This window comes from Falco punctatus (genome assembly GCF_963210335.1).
Source record: "Falco punctatus genome assembly, chromosome: 10".
NCBI classification, from domain to species: Eukaryota; Metazoa; Chordata; class Aves; order Falconiformes; family Falconidae; genus Falco; species Falco punctatus.
The window spans coordinates 10,995,050-11,022,679 of record NC_137590.1 but is presented as its reverse complement, the minus strand read 5'-3'; the positions used below and the strand labels follow the sequence as shown (position 1 = coordinate 11,022,679).

Here is a 27,630-nt window from a genome sequence, read left to right as displayed (position 1 = left end):
TGAAATGCAGTCTTTTGCCAGCCCATGGGAAGCTGGTGGCAAACACATCTGACACGTCTGCTCAGTCAGAAGACCTTATTTCAGCAGGAAATATCTGCACCTACTTCTCCTTGCTGCTGCTCCTAAATATACCCTTGTGGGTATCTCAGCAGCCATTTCGTGGAGCCAGTCCTGAAAGCAGACTTTTTTCCTTTTTTATGATGGGAGAGTTCATTTATGCTGAGAATACAGTTTTTACCAGACTGCCTGCAGGACAATACAATAAAAGATTTATGCTTAATAGCATTTCACTGAAGTTTCACCACAGGAGACAGGGTTTTTTGTTGTGCCTTTTTTTTTTTTATTTTCCCCTTCAGTTGCTATGAAAGTCTCTGCTCTTAGCCTTTTTTTACAGAGCATAATCCCTAGATGTCCTCTGCCACCTTTTCTCAACTGATTTTTTCTCTTTTCTTCTATCCTTTCTCATCTCTGACAAACTTCTCTCCTTTTTGTTTTGCTTTTCTTCTCCTATTATGCAGTGGAAGGAAATTAGAAAAGTAACTGGTTATGAGAACAGTAGCTCTGAAGCTGGACAATTTGTAGCAAAATCAGCATGAAATATGAACTAGGCTTTGCTCACCTGCAACTTTTTTTGTTGGCTTTTCTCTCTAACTCTCTGACACAATCCACTGATTTACAAGCTGTGACTTAGATCTCCATGACTGTTCTCCACTCTCCTCTCCAGGTTGCTGCTGAGCCCAGAATGCACACCCATCTTCCTGCCTTTTTGAAGGTCTCCTTGCTCCAGGATCTATCTCATCTTTTGTCCAGGTGAGGTGCAGACACTTAGATGAAATTCCAGAGCTTGTCCCAAGAGACACAGCACCCTGCAGAGGACAGATACGTGCCTCTGAGTGGAATGGGATTCTCTTGCAAAGTGCCTGTCTCTTCCCATTCAGCTTAGCAAGGTACTAAGTGCCAAGTGGCTAAATAAAAGAACACAATCCTGTATGAGTCATATCACTGACAAACTGCCTGAATAAGGGTCTACTAGCAGACTCCAATTCTGCATAGTCCTTCCTGGATCCTCTGGAGGTACAGTGGTGTCTAGTGTGCGCCTACTGGCTTGGCTGAAGGAAGACTTGAGATAATATCCTACCTCACACCAGTCCTCCCTTGTCTGCCTCTTGTTTCTCTGGCTCTAAATAAGCAGAGTGGTACCAACCTTCTTCCTAAAATGCTGCAGAACTCAGGGTTGCAAAGAGTTGCTTGAGCAGCATTTTTCATAATTAAGTGTTATCCTAAGTTTCCTCAGGTGCCTGACTACTTGAATATCTAAGAATTTGTGGGCATTTGGTAACATCTGAAAACGAAAAGTCTTTTAAATATGCTTATGATAAGTATTTGCACTATTTTAGAAAGCTATTTTCATTCCAGACACTTGTTAAATAACTTTTTAGAACTTGAACATTTACTGCTCATTTTATATGTGAAATAAATCAATCAGATTTAACAAAGGAAAGAACCTGATTTGCCCACAGCCCTGTCTGAGCACAGAGGTGCCATTTTGCAATCTAATGAAGCTTTCAGTTAAAGAAATGACAGGTGGGGGGGGGAGACTTTGATGCCTAATAAAAATGATTCAGCATCCTCATAACTTTGACAAGTAGTGTGACTTATAAACCTTCCAGTGGAGCATTGTAACAATAGAGTAAGAACTTACAAGTCTAGACCACAGAAGATACCTACCAACAGTGAGGCATCCTCCCCAAATCCAAAAGAGATTTGGGAAAGGAAAGGGCCACAAGCAAAGTGATTAATAAAACCCGAATATAATGCCATGAAGAAAACCCATTTTGTGGGTCTGAATGCATGGCAAGAAAGGATATCTGCATGCACTCAGTTTTCAGTAGGCGTGTTTGTCCAAGTTATTAAGAAGACGCTGAGATTGCAGACTTTTTAGGAAAGAGACTACCTTTCTGTGTTTGTATGTGCCTTGCACAAAAATGGGATGCTACACCATGAAATGGGGCTGCTTTGCTGTTAATAACACATTCTGCGATGAATAACACATTTTGAAAGGTATGCACTTGCTTCGGGCTCTGCCTAGCTCAAGGGGCACCAGGGAATACAACCCCGCCTCCTTTGGTGGCAAACAGAGCCCCTGTTGAGTAACGAACAGCAGCTCTTCAACTCCATAAAATCAAAGTACAAGATCTGCATAGGTGGACTTTACCAAAGGAATAGGATATCTAGGCTTCCTAGCGTAGCCTGTCACTGCCTGTCTTGGCACTTGTGATGCCTGCTGCATTTAAATTCAAGAGAACGACTGACAGTTAAGTTTAGTTACCATTTGGGGCTGCTACGCTTTGGCCTCACATATGCTTAACGGACAGCAGATCTTCAGGGTTACCCGGCACTACGTCTGGCTCTAATATGCCTACAACCTTTTCTTACACATCACTAAATTATCTACTAGTTTCTAAAACAATGCATTATTTTTCCTTTTATTTTCCTGGTGCTTCATAGTTAATCAGTACAGAGTTTAAACAGGGATTTTTTATATATATAAAAAGAAGAGCTCCTCAACACCTTTATAAATCATCCATACTTCACAGTCTGAGGTTATTACCAGATGGGTATCTGTCGAGGCCTGTCTGAAGAGACTATCTGTGACTTTGATGTATTTTTCCTATGCTGCTAACAAATGGGTCACAGCCCAGTTATGTGATTATACAACATGTTTACAACTTCTGCCATACTGAAGATGCACAGAATATTGCTTGGCAGGAGCCAAGACATGCATCTTGCATGATATAATTTCTGCCTCTCTCCCTTCCATCCCTCTACCTACACAAGGAATCTCACACAGACAAAACTTCCTTGCCATCATATTTGAGAACGGTGGGGCTGAGTCTCACAGGCAGAAAAGTCTCTCAATCTTTAATATGCTTTCAAGCTCAGCAACAAAGAAGGGTTAAAATGGTACTGTGTGAAGGCTTCTGTGTTATGAAGTATCATCATCCAAATGCTCTAAGTAGTATTCTGTAACATAGTCTACCATAAGTTCAGTTTTTACTCAATCACTTGAAATGCACTTAGGAAAATTGCTCTTTGGCTGTTTTCACAACAGCTCTGGAAGTCAGCCTCTGGTTTAATGATAACTGCTTTAATCACAGTTTGGCTTGTTTCATTTTGACAGCATTGATGTAACAAATTATTTATTTTCTGTATGTTAAATATACTGTCATTGCAGCTACCAGAATTTTGTTACTGGTGCACTAAATGCAAACGACAAGGTTTGCATCTCATTAAGGTAATTTGTGTGCACATAATTTTCAGTAAACACAGTGAATGAAATCACATATCTTCTCTACCAAAAGTGTCATCTGAAACTATTTGTGCTTGTTTTAGTAACGGAAGTTATTTTTCAAGCCCCACTATATATAGCAAAACATGTGTTTTCTTAAACAGGAGAGCCAGACTGTAAAGCCAACACAGCATCCTCAAGCAGGAATCGCCTTAAAAAATATTGTTACACCATTAGGCTGAACAACCCCCCTCTCATTTGCCATGAATCGCTGCATTCTGCTCCAAGTTCAGATTCTGCAGGGTATGCAAGTAGGAAAGGATGTTTGTTCCTACACCGTGAGCAAGGGGATGGGGGAATTCTGTCACTAATTTGTTCTGATCCTGCTGCCTCATTAGGGCGGTCTGTAAAAGATGGGAAATGTGTACTATGTCAGTGAATGTGAACTTTCTGCATGGAGCTGTTAACACAGTAAATAGCTCAGGAGGAGGGAGGGAGACAGCTGGAGTACATTGTGTTTCATAAAGACTATACCACGGCCTTGAATCTTCATTTAACCCATCACTGAGGTGACAAATATCCACCGCTTTGCTGCTGTGTGATGCCGCTGCTGCTTGCCTGTTAATTTATCTGTTTTCAGGCTGTCTAGACATTGTTTGGGTCAAAAAGTGCTGTCTCTCCCCTGCCGTGGGATTTGCCTGCTCAGCTCTTGCTGCAGGCTTCTGTGCCAAACGGGCTTTACAGAAGAATGCTCCCTCTGTCTGGATGGCTTATTAAACAGGACTCCAAATATATGGAGAGGTTCTCAATCAGGCTAAGGCTTCCTACAGATAAAGTTTATTTTAACCTCTTCTCTCTAAAAATACACTGTCAGGGATAAATAATTCAAATACTTTGGGTTTTTTCCCCTTGTGATTAAAAATCTGCCTAAAAGTGTCCTTGAAATGTTCTCTTATGAGGCTCAAGCAGGTTTTGGATGGTCCAACCCCAGACTAAATGCCAACCTGGGGCCCATGCTGTGCCCTCACTGGGGTGGTACCGTGCCCAGTGCAATGGAGACACTGGCGCTTATCAGAACCCCTTGCTGTTGCTGCCAAATAAATGTTAGAAAATACTTTTTAAATGGTACTTCAAGTTAAGTAAAACTACTAATGAATACCTTGGCCACATACTTCTTAGGGACACTTGTCAACATGTTGCCCTTCGGGGCACTCAATTTCAGGGTTGTTTTTATGTGAAAAAGTCTTCCAGCTGCATTACCCAAAGTGTTGCCATGAGATTCTCAGTTTGATTCAGTAGGAGATAACCAGAAGTTCCATAAAAGCAAAATTCCCACTTACTATAAAATAATGTTCTATTGCATTGCATCTTCAATATCGACATTGATTTCCTAATGTGCCTGCTGTGATCTTTAGCTGCAGGAATAATGTCCTATCTGGGACCTAATGTAAAATCTCTTTTTTTTTTTTTTTTTGATAGTAAAATGGGTTTGGGATTAGCTGAAATATTTTGCAAGGACTATGGAAAACATTTGTTGATCTTCCAAGAAGTCTCCCAAACCAAGACATGCACCACATGGTGGGAGTCGTAGTTCCTATGTTTCATGTTCCCATTTCTTGGTATCAATTAGCCCAACTTCATCTTCCAGGATTTATAGCTTCCTCATGCCATACGTAACTCACCACTTCTTCCTGCTCCAGTACAGAGCCCAGCTAAGGGAGCTGCAGTGAAAGATGGCATAGGCATGCAGGCATCCACATTAAGACCCACAGCACGATTCTTATGTGCATAAGTGTTCAGCAGAAATACTTAGAATTTTTTCTTTTTTTGCCATAAACTCACATTTACGCATAAATACTTCTGATACATGAAAAATCTGAGGAAAAGAAATCCACCCTCACTGGAAAAGAGTCCTCCCGTTCCTCTCTCCTGTTTTACAGGTCAGCACGCGGGCTATGCCTGCTTTCCACAGAAGGCCTGGAGATCCCTTCTGAGCTGGCAAAATTCTGTCATAAGTCACACAAAGGGAAAAGGATGTTTTTACTAAAGATGAACCTTTCCATATTTTCAGCTGATTTTTTTGAGGACCGGTCTCAGTTTTCTCACATCTGTTAACTATACCTGGTTATTTGCCGAATAGCACAGTAAGCAATTCCTTGCTGCCCATTCTCTTACTGGAAAAGAGCTCATGACCCTGAAATAGGCACCCAGACAAGGTGGAACTTGTACAGACTCGATTGACTTCAGCAAGGTTCTGCTTGAACCCTGGCTTTTGGCCACCTGGAGTGCACCCAAGAACCAGGCCCTCAGATGACCAGAGTTCAGGCAAGTGTGCCCAGACTACAGCAATTAACTCTTTGAACCCAGCTCTGAGAAATTTTTGCTCTAGGCTTTTGTGCTCTACTGTGTCGGCAGTGATTAGTTCCTTTCAAGCCATTTGCTCGCAAGGCTACTGAAGAGAGCAAGGAAGCAGCATATGTTCAGATGAACAGAAATTCCTGACAGCGTTCACCCAGGCTCGCTTTAAGTTACTCTCGCTATAAGATTCTCAGGCTTCACATCTTTTCTCACAAAGCAAGGACTACAGAGAATCTTTGTTCAAAATTTTCTCCGTCCTCCCCACTGGAATTTAAAACAAAATGTCATGGAAATACAAGTTCTGTTAAAGCTTACTATTACAAAGCCTAAAGTTTAGGCCAAGTTAGATGTGAAAGAGTTTATTATTTTTTTCCATGACTAATTCTATATTTTTTTGTAGAAATTGCATGTTTTCTGAAATAGCTACAATCAATGCAGTAATTTTACTAAGAGAACTTTCCAAAATACAAACTGAGAAGTACTTTCTCTGATTTACTTGTAGATCTACAGCTACAAGATTTTTCCACTATCCTTTTTATTCTGAATGAGCAGGTTCAAAAAAGAAAGCTACCTGTATCTTCAAGATGATGGTGTAAGGCTATCATTCACAGGGCTTCAGAACTTCTCATGCAACTCCTGAGTTGTGGACAGCAGCTGAGTGGTATCTCCCATTGAGGCAAGGAATGAAGTGAGGTTTAAGGAGAGGAAACTGCAGGGAGTGGGAGGGATGCTCAGAAAAACTAGAGGTCCTAGTATATTTTCAACCCACCTAAATTGCTAACCTTCTGCTGTATCCCTTACAGGTGTCCTGCTAGAGGCATCTCCCAGAATCCTGTTCCTAACTGTATTACAAGTCTCATCCTTCTCTTCCGCTTCACTATCCAGGCTGAAATGTGCCTCTGGCACCCACTGAGACTGCAGAGGACTCCTCAGCTCAGCACTAATGTGAGAACCACCTGGGTAGGCCAGTGTTGCCTTACTTTCATGTCAGGTATCTCTTGCTGTGCTCATGCCTGGTCTACTGCAGTCATGATTTTAATGACCTTTCTTTCTCTAAATCAGACACGAAGGGCAAAGGAGTATATTTCAGCTGTCCAATTTGTAATTAGCAGCAAACCCAAGTCAGGCAGTGTTTCCCCATTGCCTTGGCAGAGATTGGGAGGTTCAGACCTGTTTGCCTATGGGAACACTGGCCCCCTGAGCTCACCCCCATTTCTGCCAGGGATCTAGAGGGTGGGTTTGGGACAGTCTTCCTCTGCATGAGGAAGCAGGCCAGAAGCCAGGCAGCAGAGGAGGAGATGGAAGAAGTGGGTTCAGTTCCTTGGTCTGTCGAGGACTTCCCACATGACTGTCATCCAGATACTTTATCCTCCTGTGTTTCAGTTCTCTGTCTCTAAACCAGAGCAAACAACGCTCTGATACCGCACTGTGGTGCCAAGAGAGCACATTAGGAACCATAATGTCCCCTAAACACCATGGGAGAGACAAATGAGTTGGTTTATACACAGACCTAACAACTCTAAGAGCAGTACTCTCTTTAGTGCATGCCTACACCAGAGATGTGAGGTAAGTAACACATTTGTAACATGGGCTCTAGAAATGGGATGTATTTGGAGCCTGAAACCGTTACTGGGTTACATGCAATAAAGCGTAAGGTTGTGCTTATAAAGCATAAGAGCAAGTGCCTCCTGTTACTCTGCTGTGATGCCTTGGGCAATCCCCAAGTGTGGGCAGGTGACATTCCCTAATCAAGGTGGCAATCATTTGGATGCCAATGTCAAAATTGGATAAGATTAGATGTGGACTTGTCACTGCTTGCTTTAGGTGCATATAAACATGCACACGATATTTCCAGTAGGTCTGTGGGGCAGTTTTCAGTTTGATAGCTACATTACATTGCATTTTAAAAAATTAAATCTCTATTGATGGCACCCAAGAGGTTATTCTTTCCTTATTTGAACACTCAGAGACTGTAGGTTTTAGAGCTGTAGAGACTGCTGATCCCTGCTCAGCACGTGATTTTTTTCTGATTCATCTTGTGCTGTTTTGTCTGCTCAGGTTCCCTATAGCTTGCTGTCTAGCAAGTGCACATAGTGAGCTTACTCACTGTATTTAGGGTAGGTAGACTTGATGCCAAACAGCTGTCATGGAGAAAGCATCTTTCATCTCTGTTGAGCTTATTTTGAATTGATAACTCTCTTGTGAAGAAAGCTGGCCTCCTAGCCCTCTTGGTCCTTGGCATCTCAAAGCAGTAATAGTGCTGTGGTGGCCTTTACACCTGAGAGGACATAGTGAGTTAACAATTCTGTCAGAACTTGGTGAAAAGTTTGCGGAAGTGGAAATACACAGTAAGAAAAGTTTGATTCTCTATCCGCCATTTGAAACCGATGGAACAAAAAAAGCCTGTGCAGACAGGCAAAATTTCAGGGCACTGGTAACAGCCCCACGCCCATTCAAAGTCTGCCATATTCCTGTTTGATATTCTACTGGTCTTTCATAGATTGCAGCACACCTCCCTTTCGTAATTTTCACTTTTTGAGAGGAGGTTTCTTCATTATGCCCAGACACAAACTGAAATGAAATACAAATGCAAGTAGTTTTTACTCTCAGCGTACTTTCCTAGATGTACTCTTATTGCATTCCATGTCTTCAGTCTCATGTAAACACTCATTTGGCTTGTAACCCTGTGATGGCCCAACAACAAACGGGAGCTCAAAGTTGCTGCTGCTCTTAGCTGCTGATAATTTTCTTCCTTTGTTTGTTCCATCTGACATCGGTTTATAGTTCAGCCCACTTCTGTTCCTGTTGGAGTTTTTGCTCCATAAACTGTATGTCTCCCTGGCTGAAAAGTCAACAGTCACTGCACTCTCATTTCCTCCTGTGAGGGTGTATCATAACCAAGCAAAGGCTGTAAGGCCAAAAACAAAAGGAGAGAGAAGTAACACGGCGGATCTGCTTCACCAGGCTGCGTGACCCCTCAGGGTGCCCTTTACAAATGCAGCCCACGAACTGAACCTGAAATAGTTCCCTTCACAGTGGCTGAAGTGATCCTTGAAGGTGTGCTTGGTGATTCCAGCCAGCCAGACTCGAGCTTTCTAAGGAGAACAGCCTCACAGCACTCTGCCTTCCCTGCTTCTCGAATGTACCCTTTTGTGCTCATTTACAACAGCAGCAGATGGGCGTGATGACTTAGGAAGACCTTCCAAGCCTACCTCCGCGGCCTCTGAACATTCAGAGGGATGTTCAAACGTGCAGCAAGACATGAGCCCTCGGCTGGGATGGTGAATGCTTGTCTGCAGTGTGGGGTTTTTTAATCTCTCCATTCTGAATCAGCTTCTACACTGAATGAATGTATATGGTCTTATTAGCAGCTTTCCTAAGAAGTATCTTCGGAGGGCAAAACTGCCAAAGCAGTGGGGTTTGTGTGACTTTATAATTGCCTTTTAACATAATTTGTGGCTGTTTACTGCTTATTTTGATAAACTACTTCCCCATGCCAGCAGGGCAGGGCTGTTGTGGAATATCATGCCATGTTTGGCTTATAGAGAAGAGAAGAAGACAGAATATGTGTTCAAATCAACAAACATATATATGTGTGCATGTGTCTGAAGAGTAATATTTGAATGGAAAATACAATTATAAACAATTATTTCCATTTCCATTGACACTTTCTTGAGAAAAATGAGTCTTTTCTGATCAGCTTCAGAGTTAGAAATAACCTGAAATTCATTTTACTGAGAAATTTGTTTTGCTTTCTTTTTCCCAGTGCAATTTAAACAAACAAAACAAAACAGAGCAAAACTAAAAGGCAAAGTTAGAGACCTGGCATGGTTTTCAAAACAAATGGGTGGTCATATGGTCATCTGGGACTATGACATCTCAGACAAAGGTAGCCCATGAAAGTATTAAATCATCAAATTGCATGGTGGTGGTGAAGATTGCTCCACTGAACACTCTGATGAAAATGCCAAAAAAAATGCTCTATCCAAGGCCAATAGGCATCACTTGTATGTTTTCACTTACTCCAATGCAAAAAGGAAGCAGTGTAACTACTGCAAGTCAGTTTGAGGTGAGTGTCAGTCCAGAAATAATTTATACTGAAGGACTCTGCATTTTGGACCTTCAGGAGATGCCACCTTACTTGAACTCACAGTTTCTCTGAGTTTTCTACTGTAAGTTAGTCATGGCACATGCACTCACTAAATGGAGGTATCAAAAATCTGGCAGATGTTTGGGAAAAGGTGTTCTGCAGTTTGTTGAGTTTGCTCATACTTGAACCCTTTTTTGCCCTCTTTGGCTTGGTCCAATGCCCATCGGTGTTCATGGAAAACTCCAGTTGAACTGGATGAGTTTTGCAGCTCCAGTTCTGTAATATGACAATTTTCTTCCATTCATGCTAGAAAGAATGGAAAGTGCTAAACAGACTGCAGGAGGTGGGTGACCCTCATCTGCGCCAGGTCCCCAGGTTCTGCCTTTGGATACTGAAAGACCAGATGGAAGAGAAAAGCCAGTTTCCCTGCAATGGCTGAATTCTGACCTGAGCCAGCTCTTAGGCTCATGGAGGCTTTTGAAAAACTGACATTTTACTCTATGAATCACACGTAAAATTTGCACCTTATGTCATGCACACACTGCATAGTGGAAAGAATATGACTGAGTTATATTCTTTTTATGAATTGAACTCTAAGACATGATGTTTTGCATTGTTTTGTTGAGAAGTCTCTGTTCTCCTCCCTTATATCTCCTCCAACACCCACCTACTGAGAGGCACACACACTTACTACCCTTTAACCCTACCACACACTCCCACCACTACTTTGCTTTGACCGTTCTACTGGAAGTTGTTTACTGCTACCTATTCCCTTCAGTGACAAGTCACTGTGGTTATTACGTTTAGTTATTATTATTTTTGTGCCAGCCACTCATCTGGACAGGAAAGCTTTAAGAACCTTAATTACTTTGTGGCCAGACATGGAGCTATATTTCTAAAAGTAGCTTTTCTTTTTTGGATCAAGTTCATTTCCTACAGTGTCTGGTTTTATGAGTTTACTAAACGCTTTCAGGTTCTCAGGAACCCCCGTACTTTCTTCTCAAACACACACAAATAAATATATATAAAGAATTCAAAATCTGGAACAATTAACTTGTTTTCACCTCCTGTCAATCACCTACATGGAGTCATTTGCAGTTTCACGTACATACTCTGCTTTCACTTCTGGGCTAAATACCTCTCTAAAATGATCTTTGTGATTATTATATGCTATAGTTCAGGACCCTCCCAGCTGAAATGTTCTATAGAAAATATCACTGTTATTCTTGAAATGTGATTTCTGGCACTTATCACCAACTATGTTAATTTTTATATTTTTTAAGAGAAGTGCAGCAGAACTGGCAGAGAGATAGTGAGTAATTCCCTTGAAGCTATGTCCCCACTGGTTTGATTTTTCTTTGACAGCTTATCCATCATGCTATATGCTTATTTAGACAAATAAATAAGAGGGCTGTTATCTGCCAGCCTGGCCTGAGGGCTTTTAGCAACACCAGAAAGTCTGCCGGCTTTCCTTTCAACATTCAACAAGACGATTAGGGAATCACATTATGGTAAACGTGGAAACTACATGCTTGAGTGGGAAAAGAAGAGCTGGTCTGAAGCTTATGAATCCATGAGAAGTCCAGTGTTGATTGCACAGTGACATACCTCTGACCTGCAACTAAAAAGAAAGACCCTCTGAGCAGGGATCAGGGAGGTGGCTTAAGAAAAACTTGGGCCTAATTCTGTGTGGTGAACAGAACACTTCTGGGATTTACTGCTAGCACTGGAAGGTATATTTTGGTAAAACATCGTGCTCTGAAGAAAACAGATTTGGGTCAACTGAAACATTTTGTGGATTCATGTTCAACTTAACAAGTTGTTTCATTCTTAAAATTAAAGCAAGTCAGAATGCTCCCTTTCAACTTTTTTACATGAAACAGTACACCTTTCAGAAATGTATCCGCTTTTATTTCTTAAATGCTTACAAGTGAAATGATACCTTTTACTTCAAAGTAAGTGACATATTTTACTTATCCTAAATGATTCATTTCATTGGTTAAAACAGGAAGAGGGAAGACATTTCCTTTTGAATCTACCCTATAATGTTTTTTTCCACAATTTTTCAGTACAGTTTTGCAAATAACTCCTTCCCCTTGAGAAATCCTTTAGTGCATGCGTAGAAACAGCCATTCCTCCACTGAGGGAAATTTTCTCTGTCTTTCAGTGAGAATAAACCCGCTCGTCACCACTCCTGGCTGCTGGTAACTTGAGGGCAGACTGAGGGCTGAAATGAACCTGCTCAGTCTTTATGTTGCTCAGTAAACCGACTGATTATCTGACCACAGACAGGCTTAGAGCTTCTCACAGTTAGAGAAGCTACAGGTGAATTTACAAGCAGAAATTTGCTCTAAAACCATGGGCTGGATTTTAGAAGTTAGGGAAATAAATTCATGCAGCACTGTAGGTTTGCAAAGTAAAATTCCAGAGAAGTTGACATGATTTTATAATTAAATTAAAGAATTTATCATTCATAATTAAATCAAAGTTTGAGTCTAGCTCTTTTGGTCTGTATTATATGCAAGAAACTTCCATGCATGTGCAAAGAAGACCCATACATACTGTCCTGATTTTTCTGCAAAATCTAGATTTTACTGCACAATCTATCCCTGGAGGTTTTCTTAATGTGGGATAATGGAATAACTGTGAATTAGGCAGAAAATCAGCTCTGAGGCACAGCCCTAATATCTATGTGAAACTGCATCTTCACCCAGGCAACCATAAAAAATTCCAAGTTGAAATAAAGCATGGAGCTGTGTCTATATTTATATGGGTGTCTGGAAAAGACCTGATCTCATCTGACCTGATGAAACATTGCTACCGACCTCATAAGGCTCTGATAAATTGTAACTTTCCAAGGATGATTTAATTTCTCTCTAAGCTTAGTTGGAAAGCTGGAAAAACCTGCCTTATAAAAGAGAATGGTCTCATCAAAACGAAGCTCTCCCCAAGTTCAAAGACCTGAAGGAGTAATGAATTATATCTTCCCTTTGCTTTTTTAATAAATTCATTTCGTTAGAGAAAGTTTAAAGTGACAGCTTTTAAAAATCACTTTACATTCTTTGCCTGTTCTCTCTTTCAACAACACAATCACACCCCAATTAACTAACTGTACTGCTTACAATAAAGACTAATGATCTTCCACTGGCCCCCACCTCCATTAGCAGCTTCAAAATCCCACCAGAATCCCAATTAACACATTGATTTCCTTAAAAGGGAAATAGTGATCTTTGGCTGTCCATTCTACCAGCTGTGTGTTCCATCACCCAGTCTCCAGCAAGTCCATTGATTTCCTTAAAATAAAACCAGCAAATGTCCATTAATTCCCCTCCCCTAACTGCAGGGTCCCACTCATTCTTCTTTTTGCCAGAGATCACTGGGATGTTTTATCTAAGAAGCTTAAAGACTAATACGCTGTGTTTCTCTTCTGCTGGCCCATTGGTTCATCAAACTGATTTCAACTGACTGCTAGTGTGGGACTGAAGGAAAATGCTCAGTGAGGATGTTAGCTGCGTGCTGCCAGTTCCAACTTGGTGAGGCATCCAGATAAACAGGGTAAAGGAAAGGGTCATGAAAGCCTGTATGTTAAGGTTGTGTCCTCTACAATCACACTCTGATAATTAGACTTGGTAATGAGGGAAGCCCTCATTATCGGAAGCTATAGAAGGACTCCACAAATGTTATTCTTGAGGCTGGCTGGAGGTCAGGAGGGAGCACATCCACAACGCTGACTTGCCCTGAGGCCCAGCAGAAGAGCGGCGGTTCTTGTGTGCCCAAGGGGGTCTCTGCTTAGGGATTTCTTGTGAGAGAAAACAGCAGAAGTTTGATGTCCAAGAAGTTTCCCATTTGAAAGTACTCATCATGCTGTGCAATGCACTGCAGATAGAGGTTATAAATAATTAGGAATGAGTGACCCAATTCAGATAATAAAGCCAACCTGCCTGTAAGCCCTTTCAAGCAATTGCCTTCTGCCTGGGCTGCAGTGTTAGGAACTTCTTCAGGACGTGCATGAAACAATAATGCAGATGGCTTTTTGAATAAATGACACCGGGCATCTTTTGATGTTTCATCACAACATACAGACTTCACAGATGGAAAATACCAACTTCTCCTGGCCACCGAGGTACCTGTTTTTCACCGGCTGGCTACAGCGACGGAAGCTTGCTCTCCGATTGCTAACGCCAATACCCACAAGACTCCTGTAGTAAAAAGTGCAGTAAAACCCACTGTGAAATAATAACCAAGTGATAAAATTACAAGTAGGAACACATAAAAAAAATCATATGCACTGCAGGAACAATGATAAAAGCCTGCCTCTCAACCTGTCTAATCTCACAAGCAAACCACACCCTTGGGTATTGCCAGCCAGCTGAAAGCAAGAGTAGGAGCAGAGTAAGTGAAACCACATGAATGTGTGATCTGCAGCAACCGTTCTGAATCCATATTATAGTGGTTTTCTTTTACTGCTTATACAAGATTTCTTGGAAAGGTTTCCTCCCTGGCTGGATTTGAGAACCAAAAGTCAATGGGACATACACAGCCATCTCAGGGTATTCCACAAAATAGGGTCAACATACTATAGAGTTATTAGTGATAGCTGCATTGTGCCAGATTACTCATGCAAGAGACTGTGATAGTTCCTAAGAGAAGGGTTAGGCTGTACTTTTTGATATATCCTTCAGGAGACAGCTTCTGTGAAAGGGAGAGAACAGAAAGCATTGGAAGGGCCTACAGGCACAAGGAATAAATAAAATAATGATGGACACAAAGTACATCTTACAGATTTTATTGTAAAATACATTTTCCTCTTGCTTTTCTTACTGACTGCCCAGTCAGAAATAAAGATCTGTGTTAATTTTCAATCAGAGTTGAGTCAGTCTTGGCATCTTGCTTTAAATCTCCTGTGTCAGTATAACAGGTTAAGGCACAAACCATCCAGCAGTGATACCTTATTCTTAGTGAAGTCAACAAAAGGTTTGCTAATGTCTTAGAAGAAGTCAAGATTTCACTAGCCTTATACTCCAGGCTTCCTGAATGCAAATTTCCTTCCCTACAAGGTGATTTGAATAATGTTAACCTTCACTTTTTATGGAGAGAGCGCACTGGGGCAGGCCAAATCATATGTGGTTATTGAATTCGAAACCAATACTTGCATCAATTTTAGTTTGGTTTTGTGGTGGAGTTTTTTCCTTTCTGAGCACTTACTGGACTTCAAATGCAAACATAGAAAAAGCACATGTAAAACCTGGCTGCATTCAGCCTTTCCATTAGAAAGATCATTCTCCGTACTGAACGAGATTAACATGCTGCAACTTGAAAATCTATGCAGCTTTTAGGTTCACTACTGGATGCCAGCATACTACTAGAGATTTGGAGATAACAACAGGGCATTAGACAGTCTCTAAATCACAGCAATTATTTTTGATGAGAATAAAAAGAAGATAAAGCTGAAAATAGCACTGCACTTTCAAAAGAGTGATTACAGGGCCTAAAACCTGGGCAGCAAGGTATATGTATGTTAGCAGTATGCAAACTGAATGCTAAGCAAAGCCTTGCGTTTGTCATTGTTGCAGCCAAGCCCGAAGCCAAGCACCCATGGCATGCACATTTTGAAACTCACCGTTTTAAGGGATTAGTGGGGTGAGTGTCATCCCAACCACTTCGAACCAAATGCAGCATTTTCTTGCTTGGTGGATGAAAGTGCAGCTTCTGCTTTCTGCATTCTTCTGTACACCCTCGTCTAAAGCCTACTTACTCACCAGAGTGCCAACTCCAATTACGAAGGCCCAGCCTACCTCAGAGTTTGCCAGTATACCTGGATCTGTGTTTGGTTCCTTCTCACTCCCCCCCCCCCCCCCCTTAACACTAGAAAATTATTGCCAAGTGGTTAGCATTTGCAGTAAGAAAATGGTGGAGTTTAACAATTCAAGTTTTAATTCTGTTCCAAAACATGCGATCATTTGCAGAGCTTAAAAAGAATTACAAACACTAATTGTGTCTGACAGCACGTGTGTGATGGCAGATAAAGAATATTAAAGCCATTTCACTGATAGGTAAACAAAAGTAGGTAAAAGTAATATAATTTCCCCAAGCTCACGCAGAAAATCTGTTATGAGGGTGAGATGAAAACTCAGTGTTTCTGGTTGTCTAATACCATGTCCCGTGTAAGAGAAAAGCTCTCCATGAAATTGCAATCTCTAGTTATTAATTTCTGTACTGTGAGGAATTGGGATCTTGTTTTCAAAATAACATCTGCTAAAATACACAGGCTAATAGATACATCTGCATTCACAAGGAATAATGTAGCTCCACATTCGGATTTCCACATGCAAATCTTGAATTAGTCTTGTAACAAGTTCATTATGTGAACGATGTCTAATTTGCACATGCTGTTTTGGCAACTGTCTGTGCAATTTTCAACACGCAGAACTGCATGCCTGCCCTTTGGAAACTGAAGCTCTTTAGCAACCCTTCATGTAAAATTCCCTATTTTTCTTTCATTGAATTAAGCTGATCTGAGAACTGTGAGCTCTTTTTTTTTTTTTTAATTATTATTTAAAGGGAACCAATAGAGAATATTACAAACGTCATCCTTAAAAATGAGTTAAGAGTATGATTGACTTTGAAATCACTTTAGTCATCTAGTGTTTAAAGAGGTTTATTCTGATTAACTGACCTGAATGTTAACAGAACTGGAATTTTAATTTGTATTCAGACTGTAAGAATATCATCCACTCAGATGAGACAGTGTTGTTTAATTAGGTCTAGTAGTTAACTCAGAAGAAAGTAAATGTACTGCTAGAGGTTTGGAAGACTGCTACAGGCTCCTGGGATTTGCAGGAGTTTGGAGAAGCTTAAAAAATAAGAAGTCAGTAGTTTTAGGAATTAGAAATGAGTGCTTAGAAGGTATTGGAAAGGTTTTGCAAAGTCTGTAGTCAGCATGTTTTAACCTTGCTCTTCCCATTAGCGTAATGACCTTGGAAAGATTTAAAATTGTGCAATCCAATAAATAAAGTAAATCATAGATATGTAAGGTCCAATTTCTGTGATTACAAAGAAAGCACTCAGATATTATGATAAATGTGACATCAACCATGTCTTCCACAGGATTCTTCGTGTTTCATTTATGATGCGAATGATCTGTGAAAATTAGAAGTAATGTAGACGCTACAGACAGCAGCCATTAATAGCAACAGGATATTATCTTTACAATTATACTTTGAATCTTTGCAGTTTTTTCTATAGTTGATAAAATAAATTATACATATTCTTTCAACTTACTATGCCCACATAGTTTAATACATTGTTGAGACTTTGCTTCTGATTTGGGGAGTTTTGGTGGTGGTTGTTGTTATTTTGGAGCATTTTGTTTTTAATTGAAAGAAACACTGCAAATTAGACTGACATATTTTTGATGAAAATAACAAGGCAAGCACAAAGCCACACTGAACTGACAAAATGAGACAGAAAAAGGGAACTATTCTTTAAACTTATAAATGTGAAAATTGATTCAAGAACACTAGCTGTTTTCAATTTTTTTATTACAACATAGTTTAAGGACACCCATGTTCTTACAAACTAGAGTTTATGTTCTGATATGAAAATATAATTAACACTTAAATTGACACTTTATGTCCTGTGGAGTGGAATTTTTCTGCTCTCAAATGCAAGAAATTTGTAAAGAAACATGGTGGCAGTAAAACATCTAAACATCTTAAGTAGGGGTGCCCTCCTAGAGGAGCCCTAGCATGGGTGACTAATTTGATTTCGCTGAGTAGCTCACTTTGGGCTTGCCTGCACCTGGAGGAGCAGGAAGGGTTTATCAGATGGGGCTGCCTAGGAGGCTGAATGCCCGGAAAGGGTTGTGTGTCACCCTGCAGCAAGTCATCTGCAGATACTTGTTAAGCATCTACCTAAGGCACTTTGGGGACAAGGCTGCCGAGTGGTTGGTTGTGAGCAGGCTGACATTTCTGCACCGTTAGTTCGTGTGGCTTTTCAAATACACTGAGAAGAACAAGTACTTGGCAATGCATTTTAAGTTGTCCACTGGACTTCCCTGTCACCTCAGAAGAGTATTTGGAAACAGTCATATTTTCAAATTCACTGTTTTCCTTATGTTCATGTTTAGTCCCAGTGGTTTGCTGGCTGGGTTATATGAAAGCCTGTGTTGCAGAAGATACTTGCTAGACCAAAAGCTCTTTCTCTAACTGCCTCAAGTAAATAGAAAGACTCTCTGTAGCAAAGCAGCAGAACAAACCCCTCCAAACAAACACAGCTGTCATTGTTATTACAGTAATGTTGAGAAGCTCAGCTAGCTGAAGTCACAAGTGAGATGTATTTCTATAAACGACACTGCAAACACCCTGCACAGCCACTCCTGAATTCTCTGTATAGAGTGTGTGCAGGGAGGGCAGGGGCTTCAGCACAGCTCATCATTTGCTGCAACAGTAATTTTCCAAAGCCAACACAAAATGTCTCTTTAAGAACTAGAAAGGTCTGGAAGAGAAAAGGTATTCTTGTGGTTGCTTGGAAAGGTACCTGTAGAATCACAGAATATGGATTTCATTGCCATTACATTCTAACGTTGCAAGCTTCATTGTCAACATCTATAAACACAGTGTTCAAACAAATTACTCAGTGGGGCTCTTCAGGGGCTTTTTAGATTCAGTCTTGTATGATTGTACAGTAGCTTCATCTTAATACCTCTGCTTAGGTAGTAGTGAAATCATGCACTACTTCCATCAAGGTAGAAAAGAAAACCTCATTTTGCTCAATAGAGCAAAGAAAGAAATCAAAGGTCATTGTTCTCGGGTGGCAACAAATTTCTACCAGCTCGATACAGATGACAAACACAGGTTTCAGCTGAGAAGGATGACCATGATGAACAAGGACAAACTGCATCCCATGCATTCAGAAGAATGATACTAACTGGTAACACTCCACACATTCACAGTATGCACTGCACCAGAATAGTGCTCAACTGTGGTCTTCATTTCCCAGATATTTCAATGGATTGCTACTAAATCCCTCCCTTCTTTACCATATAATGACAATAATCTGATCAACATTTAAGAGATATTCCTCCCTCACCATACTGGAAAGTCAGTGCAAATTAAAGGGTAGCCAGTAGCACACGGAAAGCACAGCTGAGTGCTGAACTGTGGAAACACTGGGCAAAGCTAACAGAAATATTTCCTTCAGGGTACGCTGTGCATCGTTACTCCTCTGGGAAGCTGAGGAGGTATAACGTCTGGCTGTTTTTTCTTTGCATAAAGGGTCTCAAACATGGATGCTTTCTCAACAAAATGTCACAAAGCAGGAGACTTACATAGATGACATTCCCCTCCCTAGCTTTTATCAGCCCACGTTCGCAGAAGAAATCGCTGCTCTCCTTGCCTGTGCTAATGAGGAGTGTGAGAAGATGCAGCAATATGCTGGTCAGCGGTGCAACACACTAGGTCTAGTTCTGGAAACTTTCAAAAAATGGAGATAAAATCCCAGGGAAGGGACAACAGGAACTATCTGATATTTCGATACCATGACTGAGAAGAAAAGATTGAAAGAACCTGACTGGTTTTGTCTAGGGAAAGAAGATCAAGGAAGGGCATGATAATAGCCTGGTACTATGGAGAAGGTTGATTTACAGAGGGTGATGGTTAGTTATTTCCCTTCTCCACCAGAGGTAGGACATAAGCTTAAGAAGAAATGAGCTTAATTTGCAGCAAAAAAAAGACTTAGATTGGGTATTATGAAAAGCTTTCTGCTTATTAGTAGAGTTAGGTAATGGACCAGACTTTCTAGGTTAGTTTTAGATCTCATTCTGTGAAAGGCTTTTAAGACCGTGTTACACAGGCAAAGAAGACAGGAGTACACCGAGGATAATGCATGTGTAGATGTAGCTTAGACTGTACAGTACAAGGAGAGGACATGCAAAATTTCCCTCGGTCCCTCTTTGTGCTCTCCTGGTCAGAAGTGGAGGTAGTTCAGCCTAGGGAAGGTATGTACAGCTGCTCAAACGTGCCACTAACCTGACACAATTTCACTGAAATTTTGGTTTTATTTCATAGAAAAATGGGAAGTGATCAGAAAAGTTCCATTTCTGGAACGAATTATTTCACTTTTAATTTTCTTTATGGTAAATCATATATTTTTCTATGTATTTTCAAAAGTCTGCATCAAAACATACATTTTGGGTTTATTGAAATAAAATATACAAACTGAGTAAAAATTATAGTTACCCATAGTTTTCAGGGAAATTCAGGAATTTAGGTTCTTGTTTGGAAAAGAAGCAAACCTCAGAAGTGCTAAGTCATTTGTATCTTGGACCAGCTCTGCTTTCCACAGCACTTGCGTGACCTTGGGCCCCTGGCAGCTGGCAGGGCTCCGCAGGGTGCCCGGGGGAAGTATGGGGAACCTGCACTGCTCAGAGCTTCCAGAGACTTGTGGGCTGGATTGGGCTTCCCGTCTTGCTGCCTTGCCCTCAGCATTGCCACCGCCCGCCTCTCCAGGGGACCCGTGGAGGACAGCCTGTGCACATCTTCTGCGGCTCGTCCCCTCTTCCCCGGTTTGACAAAGGCTTTAATCGTCCCTGTAGGTTTTGCGAGACTCTGTATTTCATTTAAGGGGAATGAGAAAAAGGGATGAGAATCTCAGAGGATTCTGTATCTGAATCATGGCTAAAGTTCAAACAAACTACTTCATGCACTGGAGCGGCCAGGCTGCTGCAGGCACTGCAAGTCGCAGAATGAGACCTTGGTGGGCAAAAGGCAATGTGTTCCTGAGCTGACTGACATTATGGTGGTTTAAGCAGCTTCCTCCAGAGCAAGCCCAGACTGGAGAGGTCCGTTTAAGACATCAGCCATCTCCTCATGAAGTAATCCGCTAAAGAAATAACACTGGGCAGATGAAAACCTGGGAAGGTAATAGAAGCTGGGGGAATGGAAGCTGGTGCCTGAAACAATTAAGAGTTCAGAGGTGAGTCAGAGAAAAAACAACTGCTTTTTATTAAAAATTCATTTCAATTTCATGGGCAGGCTGGAGAAGTAATTCCAGCACAGTCTGACTTCAGAGAAATGCCTCCCAGATAGCAGCATACAGAATAGCTAAACAGTACCAAGAAGACATAAGACAGAAGTATTATCATTAGAGCAAACTTGTACCAGCTAGACATGCCCCGGCCAAAGAACGCTACAGAATTGAAGTGAAATGTCCTTGGCGCAGGGAAATTTACAGGCTCTTCTGCACAAACTCCTCTCACCAAACTCTCCAAAATCATATCAAGTCTAATATCTCGGATCCAATGATGCCCCAGGTTTGGAGCATTACATCACCCGCACCCAGCTCCATTGGCTAGTCCTACCCTGCGGACAAGACATTCCTTCTTGCACCTTTTCAAAGCTGCTGCTTCTCAGGATTTAACTCTTTGAAGGCTGTCACCTAGGCACAATCTAAATTTTTGACTGATACATACATACACATATTTAATAGAAGAGATAGAAGCCACAGCTTGAAACTCCAAAGGAGCAGCCATGTCTCTTCAGATTATTCCTCAGCCTTCACTGCAGAAAAATGAACTACGTATTTTTTGTCCTTTGGGAAAAAAAAAATCAAGTTGTCAGTGATTATATAGAAAGCAGAATACGCTGGATCAAGAATACTACGCAATCTTGGTAAACAAGGAATTTATAAGGGGAAGAGAAGGGCTGCATCTGCTGCAGTGTAACACAAAATTCCTCTAACTGGTTAATTAGATTAATCGGTGGTGCTGCAAAAAAAAGATGCTGCGGATGCAGGTTAGCTCTGCCTTGCTTGAATTTGTATTGCTCTATTTCAGTTTGCATCCAAAAATAGCTGATAGATCTAGACAGTGTTGCAGGAAAAAGAGTGGGGTACATCTGTGTGTATATATTTGGTGTGTGTGTGTTCTTTCCCCTTTCCAAATTTCCAGTTAGCCTTGTAAGTGTGAGAAATCAGTTTCATAAGATTACTGCCCAAAATCAGTTGATGAAACCCATTGCATTCTAAGTAATTTGGTTATATAACTTTAAAAAAAAAAACACAGGGGAAAAAAAAAAAACCCACACATAGAAAGATGCAAGGAAGTTTCTGGAAGATCATATCTTGCCTAACTTTTCTTTCTTTCATTTTTTTTTTTTTTTTCCTGAAGAAATGTTGTTCCAGGGAGTGTCTGACTAGTTCTGCAGCTTGGCAAAAAAGCCAGACGTTACCTCATAGCTGCGGCCAGACAGCCCATTTCTATGCCAGGCAACCACTGCAGAAGCACACAGCACAGGGCCCTGCTTGATTAGCACTTCTGCTGTTTCAAGAGTCCTGGAGTGTTTTGTTCAAGGTGGGCTGCTGAGTGGGGACTCGGTGTGCTTTTGTGCAAATGAGCTTGCAGGCAGGGGGAGGCATGTGGGGCGCGGGGAGCTGGGGGGAAGGGAGGCAAAAGGACACAATAGGGGAAGCCTGCATTAATATTCCACATTCGTGTTATCTTTGGGAAACAGGATCTATTTGATCTGACCTGGTAAAAAAAAAAAAAATAAAAACAACCCACAAAGTACCACATCCTAAAGGTCAGAGCAGAAGAAAGAGATGGGGAAACAAAGAGCTGTAATGACAGAGCAGGTCAAACTGAATTAAATGTTTAATTGTCTCCCTTGTGCCTCATCAAATAGCAGTCTTTAAAGCAAGAGGGATCTTTTCTTCCAGCAAAAAAATTACCAATTCATCAGTGAGTTAGAAGGTGACGAGTGTTTGTAAACATTACAGTCAATATAATTTTCTCATCCTCTCCCTCGTTGATTTACCGTGTTAAACTGTGCCATTTACCTAGTAAGGCTGTGTCTGTATGCTGTGTACCATAAATTCAGGGGTCCCTGCACAAAATTACAGCTGTCCAGCATTACTCTGATGTGCTTTTTAGCAAACTGTACCATTTACACGAGAGAAGGGCAAATAACAGGGCACCGAGTGGGCAGAGATGCTCAGCCCTGGGCTACCGCACCTCCTCCTGGCAGTGTCCTAGGGTGACTTCTTCCAGCAGCTGAGAAGTGGTTCAGTGCTCGGGAATGGAGACAGTCTGTGCAACGAGCTGGGACCGTGTAATAGCCCAAGTTCACATACTGGTGTCGCACGTAGCTGTGGCGATGCTGTAGGGCACTGGAGCTTCATGACCTGTCCTGATATATGGCCTCTGTTCTTGTAAACGATGGTAGACGTTTCTGTTTGGAAGACAAAAAACACATTTTAATAATTTAACTTTATTTCGCGATAACTACTAATAAACACACCCTTCAGTCTGAGAGTACTGCATGATTGTTATCAAATTTGATACTAGCCAATTTTCCTGATGAGAAAAGTTATAGATAAAGAGGTAAAATTAATTTATTTTGGTCACATATAAGATCAGCGGCAGGATCAAACCCTTATCAGCTCTTGACTCAGAGTCTTGCATTTGACCCCTAATGTAGGATGTTCGCCCATGGGAGACATGAATCAGTCCTTATTCAGGACATCTCCTGAAACTTCTTTAAAGCCTTTTTTTATTATTATTTGGGGGGACTTACAAAGAAAAGCATTTTCCCAGATTTTTGAGAACGTCAAATGGCAGTTGGAAGAGGAGTGAGAGGAACTCAAATGTTATGCTCATGGACCTAGGGTAAAAGTGGGATCCATCTGACCCAGTTAAGACGAAGTCCAACTGCTGTATTATAAGGCCCAACAAAATGTATCAACACCAGGGATAGAGAAACCACAGCAGGAGCTTTTCCAAGATTTATAAGAAGAGATGTGCTCTGCACTTTCCTAGCTTCACACAAGTGGGCTAACAGGCTGGTAGTTCCAGTCTCTCTCCAGTTACTGCACTGGAGTACCATTGCTCCAGCCAAATCCTTCTGCTCAGGATGTCACACACAGAGATCTGGAGGGCTGTGCTCTAGAGGTATTACCTAGGCTGTGTGCTTGCTGGAAACATCACAAGCTCATTGGAGCCAGAAGAGAAGGTGATGGAGATTCCACCACTACCAGCAGTTCTGTCATCACACAGCCAGATGTGCAGCTACTGGGCTTTGGGTCTGTTGGTGCATTCGTAGGCAACCTGACAGCTTCAGCTGTGGCCCAGTTTGCAAAACCAGCACCAGTTACAGCTGGGAAACTGGACTAGCCTATGAAACTGAGGAGAACAGTGAACACTCGCTGCATTTGATCTTCTTGGGGATTTCCCAGAGCTGTGTTACTGGCTCGTAGATCATGGCCTGGCTCAAAACCATTTGGCTGCTTGGCTGCATGTAGGTAACATAGTAGTGGTGTTTGTGGGTGCAAGTGTCTGTACCAGTAGTAACCATAGTATTACCAGAGCTTTCCTATGCTGCAGAATACAGCTGGTTCCCTGGACTCCAGGGAGTCCCATGGGGCTTTGTGGAGACTCCCGTCACAGGACTGCAAAAGAGGAAAAGAAGGAAATTGCTTTTCTCTTCCTTTTTGGCAAATACGAAGTTGGAGCAGTGAGGATTGCTGGGTGCTGTGAACTGTGCTGGCTATGTCCCTCTGCATCCCTCCCAAGCTCTTCTCCAGATCACTAAAACAAGTACATTTAAATCCCATTTTACAGTCACCATAGGACCAAATCATTTTGGGTCCAAATTCCCTTTTTAGCAAAGTTAAGTTTAGTGTAGAGTAAATTTCCTCAAACTTTGGCCTGGTGCTTAAAAACACACCCTTGGCACATGGGAGCAAATGCTAAGCCACTCCTCTCTGCTCTGGCTTTTCCCCCAGTGTGAGGGGATTTGCTCTTTCTTACGGTTTCTCCTATCAATGATGACAAAAGAACGTGGGCATCCCTGCTTCCGGGGAAGCGCTGGACTTCGGGTTGTTCACGAACTCCTCATTTGGCTACTTTAGATTTTAATCTTGCTGAGGACACCCCATGTGGAACTCCTGCCAGGTGAAACCCAGGAGGGGATTTTGCTCACACTCGGTCTGTGCTGCAGCATCCTTGCACAGGTTTGGTATAGGAGGTGAGAAGGCGATTGGTCACACCTCTCCATAAAGCACATGCAAGTGCCCTGCGAAGTGGTTGCGTATGGCAAGGGAGAGCCCATGGCTTTGTTCAAAGCTCTGTCTGCCCCCATATGACTACAAGTACCAGAAACAGCTGCAGAGACCTGGCCGGGCAGAAGAACCTCATGAGCTACCAGTCACTCTCCCATGCAGCAGAAGCATGTGCTAAGAAAATGCAGTTGGGGGAATTTAAGGTGTTGGAGGTCAAGGTACGCAGTGAAAACCTCAAGGACAGTTTCAAACCCAAGCACTAGGTTCATCTTACCAGCCTACACCACAACACAGATGGAAGGATGGTTTGTACAATTGGAGTGGGAAAAAGTAGTTAAATATATTTATGGGATACAGTGGAAGAAATGCATTAAAAAGTAGAAATCCTTGACTTTAACCAGATCCTCCCCTCCAGACAAATTGGAAGCAGTTGGTGGAGACTTGCAGGGTGATGGACAGAAATAAGAACCAGCCCTGCTTACCCTGATCTGGAATGGCAACGCCGACAGTCCCAGATGTGGTGAGGAAGAGGTTCTATTTGTACAGGGAACGGGAGGAGGAGGACACTTATTGTGTCTTGGTGCGGATGCTGGGAGTTGAGCTGTACATGTAGGCATTGCCCATTGGGAAATAGGTATGGATGGAGCTGCAGTTTCCTCAGAAGATAACAGAGGTATTAACATTAAAGAGTAGAGATTGTTTGGGGAGGAAGAGAAGGGAATGAGAGAAGAGAGAGCTATTTTAGAAGGAAAAGGATTTATTAGCCTTTGAAAGTGGCGATCTGAGAGAGGCTGGAATGGGGCTGCTGTGTCATTATGGGCTGCAGTTGGAGATGTTTCAGAGAGTAAACTAGTAATAGAAATATTTTATAGGCCACCTGACCAGAAAGAACAACTGGACTGTGAAATGACTGCGCAAATAAAACAGGCATGTAAAAAGGAGAGAGTGGTAGGAATTGAAGATTTTAACTACCCAGGCATAGACTGGAATACATTAGGGGAAGGAAAATAAGGCTGGAGGTATGTTTGCAGATCAGAGGCAGGCCTGCTTTCTAATTCAGCCTGAGCATCAATTGCACAGCTTGGGTATTACAAAGGGACTGCATGAGGACATGCACAATAGGGGAGAGCCCTGGGGAGGCAGCTTTGACAGGCTCCAAGGAAAAAAAGATTTTAAAAGTAGATTGTGAAGCAAAGGATAAAGAAAAAAAAGAGAAAAGAAAGGAATAGTGGTTTTGGTCTGAGAGGTCTTAGAGCTTGAATTTCAAATACTCCATTTTTATTGGGCTCACAGTTCCACAGAAGCAATCAGTGCTGTGTCTGCAAGTGTCAAATTATGACCCACTAATGAATTAAATCCTGCAGCAACCCAGCTTTACCCCAGGTGAAGCTCTGTCTGCCATTAGTTAGGCCTGGGGAAATGGCGCCTATAATGAAACCCTGGCCCTACTGACACCAGTGGTAAAAGTCAGACTTGATTTAACGAGGCCAAGACTTCGTGCCTGATGCTCATAATCTCGTTGGGCAGGAGGATGATGAGGGGGAGTGGGAGTATAAAGCTGGTTTGAGGAGCCAGGGAGGCTCCCTAGTGGGAAGTGTGTCTAGGGTTTCATCACCCACCATGTGTACCTCTGAAAGATTCATCAAAGTGTGGGAGACCTACCATTAAAGGTAATGATTTCAGACCACTATGAGCAAAGCTTGAGGCCATTAGTGTCTGTGTCTCTGAGCGCACGACCAAAAGGATTTGGCAAAGATTCGTTCACCAAGTACGGCTTGGGTGGCTCTGTGCTAGGTCCTGGGCCACGCGCTCCTGGAGGCACAACCATCTCTCTGTGCTGAGATGAACACCTGAGCCTGGGGTCAGCTGGTGCCAGGGGCTGGTACCTACAAGGGTCTGGCTGCACGCTAGGGAGCCCTGCAGTAACCTTGCAGGGACAGCAGTGCCTCCAGAGCTGCAGTGCTGCAGCCCAGGGACCTGCTTGTGCTTAGAACTTAAAACTATCACGCTGCTCTGAAGGTGTATTGGATTTTTGTTTGGGCTTTTTGTTTGGTTGGGTTTTGGGGTGTTTTTTTCTATAACTTCAGAGACCCCTTGCTAGTTTGTTTTGCTGGCTGATTCAACGGTACTGTTACCAGCTATGTATGAATATGAACGATTTTTGAACTTTTTTTTTAATCGGGGGGAAAATTTGATTTCTTCTAGGCAGGGTACTGTGTTTGCACATGTATCAAATGGACAAGGAATAGCTCATTTTTGAGCATTGTGGCTTTCATGAATCATGCACGCTTTCTTATAGAGTGTACGCATGACTTTACCTCCTATTTCCTATCTGACTGGAAAAACCCAAAGATCAATAGCCTAGTAGGTAAATTTGAGAGGTTTTAGGACTTGCAGATAGGTCTGAAATAGCTGCAGGTATGACACATAGTAAGATATGAATTTTACTGCAACTGTGGAGCTATTGCCAAAAAATAGCCTTCCTATTTTATTCCTTTGTATTAAGAAACCCTAAAAAACCAAACAAAAAAATCCCAGTGTGTGTTTAGGGGAGGCGGAAGGAAGAGGTTGTAAAGAGTGAGAAGAAACCTCAAACCCTGGATACCAAAAGGTGCCAATGAATCACAGCTCTCTTAGTCACCACTGATGACTGCATGAATCAATAGAAAACTGACTATTAAATAAAGATTCAGTCTTTATATAAAATATTACCTGATAACCAACCATTCTGTAGTCAGTGAATGCCTCATGAAAGAGTCAGACTGAGACCTCCAAAGAGAGACAGCTCTGTGTGCAATCGTTTAGCAGGAAAAGCAAAAGCTGAGTATTAAGAGCCTTT

At 41.9% G+C, this 27,630-nt stretch overlaps 1 protein-coding gene across 1 annotated transcript in view; it reads left to right on the top strand.

Annotated features, from left to right (window-relative positions):
• ANKRD60 (ankyrin repeat domain 60) overlaps positions 1-27,630 on the top strand; it is a gene marked incomplete at its 5' end in the record, with an annotated part of 278,951 nt that extends 251,321 nt beyond the window's left edge. The window contains 1 exon segment of the mRNA XM_080405899.1: positions 725-27,630.